This window comes from Macaca nemestrina, chromosome 13 (assembly GCF_043159975.1).
Source record: "Macaca nemestrina isolate mMacNem1 chromosome 13, mMacNem.hap1, whole genome shotgun sequence".
Classification (NCBI taxonomy): Eukaryota; Metazoa; Chordata; class Mammalia; order Primates; family Cercopithecidae; genus Macaca; species Macaca nemestrina.
Window position 1 is genome coordinate 60,934,135 of NC_092137.1, and position 3,955 is coordinate 60,938,089.

Here is a 3,955-nt window from a genome sequence, read left to right on the forward strand (position 1 = left end):
CCTTATGAAAACACCAGATTTTGTGAGAACTAACTCACTATGGCAAGAACAGGATGGGAGAAACCACTCCCATGATTCAATTACCTTCCAATGGGTCCCTCCCACGACTCACGGAGATTGCGGGAACTACAATTCAAAATGAGATGTGGGTGGAGACACAGCCAAACCGTATCAAGGGGTATCGGAAAGAAAGTGAGCCGGAGATCACCCACTGGCCTGCAACTGCATCCATCCATGTATCATTTGCTCTGATTTCCATGACCTGCCTGGCCCCCTGAGGCATTTGAGTTTGTGACATATGATATTTTGCTAATCATCTTCTTTATGGAATTCTCCACCACTTCAGCCAGAGAGTAATGGTTTAATGGCTGAGAGAGAGCAATCCTGTCAGACGTAAAGGAATAAAGAAAAGACTTTAGCATTTTCCATCACTGTATGATAAGTCACTTATTTAAAGGTTTCATATGTGAAACCTCAAAGCTAAGTGGACAGGGGGCTGGGAGTGGATTTTAGGGGTTTTCATAGATACTTTTGTTAGAGTAGACAGCGAGTCAGACATGAGCAGGGTAAGAGAGCCCCCCACACAGACACACACACACACCGGGAATGTCAGGCAACCATCAGGTGCTGGTCAGGTGGTTGTTAAACAGTCTCTCTAAAATTGTTCACAGCCAGTACCAGGGACAGGCAGTCTTCCAATAGATAAAAACACCTGAAACTGGTGATCAGCAGCTTCCCGATAAGATCTTAGGAGTTGGGCAAGTGGGCTCAAGCACAAGCATTAAGAGGCAAAATGACGGAGTTTAACATACGTGGCCACCCTCTAGGGACATTTGACTGGTAAGGGAAGGACACCTCAAGTGAGCATGGGCACGACTCCAGAAAACACATCGTGCGTGCTCACCTCCCAAGTGCTAGCAGGCCGCTGCACATAAGCACAGCCCACCCCAAGGGAAGAATCAGGGGAGAAGGGATGCAAGCCCCCAGAAGTCTGCCAGCATATAAAACCCCAAGTCAACAGGTCAAACCACACAGTTGCCTTTCAAGTTGTCTGCCCTCTTCCAAGTGTACTTTTCTTCCTTTCCTTCCTGCTCTAAAGCTTTTTAATAAACGTTCACTCCTGCTCTAAAACTTGTCTGTCTCTCCTTCTGCCTCTTACCCTTCAGTTACATTCTTTCTTCTAAGGAGCAAGAACTGAGGTTGCTGCAGACCTGCACGGATTTGCCACTGGTAACATATTTTCGTGCTGTGTGACTCGGACGCTTTCCACCGCTAACATACTTCCCTTACCAGTCTACCATTCCTAGAGGAAGGTCATATAGAAGGTCATATACCAGTTAAACTCCACCACTTTGTCTCTCTTATGTATTTATTTGTATGTATTTGTTATTTATTTATTTATTTATTTATTTTTTGAGACAGTGTCTTGCTTTGTTGCCCAGGCTGGAGTACAGTGGCACAATCTCGGCTCACTGCAACCTCCACCTCCTGGGTTCAAGCAATTCTCCTGCCTCAGCGTCCTGGGTAGCTGGGATTACACTACAGTAGATGCGCCACCACACCCAGCTAATGTTTTTTTGTATTTTTAGTAGAGACAGGGTTTCACCATATTGGCCAGGCTGGTCTTGAACCCCTGACCTTGTGATCCGCCCACCTCGGCCTCTGAAAGTGCTGGGATTACAGGCTTGAGCTACCGTGTCCGGCCCATTTTGTCTCTTAATGAGCATGCTTGAGCCCACTTGCCCAACTCCTGAGATCTGACTGGGAAGCTGCTGATCACCAGTTTCAGGTGCTTTTATCTATTGAGAGACTGCCTTTCCCTGGCTCTGGCTGTGACCAATTATTATTTTAGAGACACCATTTAATAACCACCTGACCATCACCTGATGGCTGCCTGACATTCCTAGTGGTGGTTTGAGGAGGGGGACTCTCCTACCCTGCTCACGTCTGACTCGATACCTACTGTGACGCTTAGGGTTATCTGTTGTGCTGGTGTCTTTGGTGTGCCCACTTGATGTTCTCTCCACCTTACCCACCATGCCCTGTGCCCGGGACTACATCAGCAACAGGCTGACTTGCTCTCTGCCTTCAGTTAAAGGTGGGGGCCGCTGGTGGGAGATGGAAGAACAAGAGAACAAGGTCAGGGTGCTTGTTTCCTATCAGGGTCACTTCAAACATCTATACTCAGTCAGGTGACCTTGCCCACACAGCTTTCCCTGACTCTGCGTTCCTGTAACCAGTTCCTCTCATGGCCTCTGCAGGCCTAGGAATGGAAACAGAACCTGCTATGACAAGTCTTGAGTGTTGCCCAATCCATTGTGGAGGTAAACCTCACAGCGATAGCTTCGTAGAGTCCCCTTTTAAACTCTCCTTAAATATCTTCATTTGGCAATGCCGTCTATTTCCTAGCACTCTACCTGATGAATGTATATGTGCTTTTCACATAACTCCCTTTTGAACCTAGTACCTGGGTAAAGTACAACTCTCTGTACCAAGAGCCAAGGTCAATAAGAATAGTAGTTTCAAACATCAGTCTGAAAACTCTCAAGTGTGCAAAAAATACAACTTTTTCTACTTTTCTTTTCCTTTTTTTTTTTTGAGACGGAGTCTCGCTCTGTTGCCCAGGCTGGAATGCAGAGGTACAATCTTGGCATCTTGGCTCACTGCAACCTCTGCCTCCCAGGTTCAAACAATTATCCTGCCTCAGCCTCCCGAGAAGCTGGGACTATAGGTGCATGCCGCCATGCCTGGCTAATCTTTTTGTATTTTAGTAAAAATGGGGTTTCATCATGTTGCCCTGGCTGATCTTGAACTCCTGAGCTAAGGCAAACCGCCCGCTTCGGCCTCCCAAAGTGCTGGAATTACAGGCCTGACCCACCGCACCTGGCCCAACTGTTTCTACTTTTTTATACTCCGACTTAATTTCTCTTTCAGCCCCAATCCTCCAGGGTGATAGAAACGTAAGTTAAATCAGCACAGGTTGCCCCCTAACAATTAAAATACAATTAATAGCCAGACGTGGTGGCTCACGCCTGTAATCCCAGCACTTTGGGAGGCCGAGGCAGGCGGATCACCTGAGGTCAGGAATTCGAGACCAGCCTGACCCACATGGAGAAACCCTGTCTCTACTAAAAATAAGCTGGGCATGGTGGCACATGCCTGTAATCCCAGCTACTTGGGAGACTGAGGCAGGAGAATCACTTGAACCCGGGAGGCAGAGGTTGCGGTGAGCCGAGATCGTGCCATTGCACTCCAGCCTGGGCAACAAGAGTGAAACTCTGTCTCAAAATAAATAAATTAATTAATTAATTAAATTAAATACAATTAATAGGCATAAGAATAGAATGACACACTGGGAACTTAGGAACCAAGAGGAGGGACACCTAACCTAACCTCAAGGGAGAAAAAAAAGAAATGTCAGGGAACTTCCCAGAGAGTGTGATGTGTTTGAGATGAGACAAAACAATGAATCAAGTTAGCCAGACTTGAAAGGAAATGATATGCTAGCGCAGGGAACAGCCTGAGCAAAGTCACAGAGGCAAGAAATAGCACAACGTGTAGGAGACTTAAAATTGGAACAATACAGAGAAAATTAGCATGGCCCCTACACTAAGATGACATGTAAATTCGTGAAGCATTCCAAAGCAAATAAATAATAAATTAATTCAGGCCTGGCATGGTGACTCACACCTGTAATCCCAACACTTAGGGAGGCTGAGATGGGCGGATCACCTGAGGTTGGGAGTTTGAGACCAGCCTGACCAACGTGGAGAAACCTCATCTCTACTAAAAATACAAAATTAGTGGGGCGTGGCGGCACATGCCTGTAATCTCAGCTACTCCGGAGGCTGAGGCAGGAGAACGGCTTGAACCTGGGAGGGAGAGGTTGTTGCAGTGAGCTGAGATCGCGCCACTGCACTCCAGCCTGGGCAACAAGAGTGAAACTCCGTCTCAA

General features: G+C 47.0%; 1 non-coding gene across 1 annotated transcript; it reads left to right on the forward strand.

Moving 5' to 3' along the window:
- Window positions 1-3,546: 3,546 nt before the first annotated feature.
- On the forward strand, window positions 3,547-3,649 carry LOC112423782 (U6 spliceosomal RNA). The gene has a single exon (XR_003014334.1). It is a non-coding gene; the product is annotated as a U6 spliceosomal RNA (small nuclear RNA).
- The last annotated feature ends 306 nt before the right edge of the window (window positions 3,650-3,955 follow it).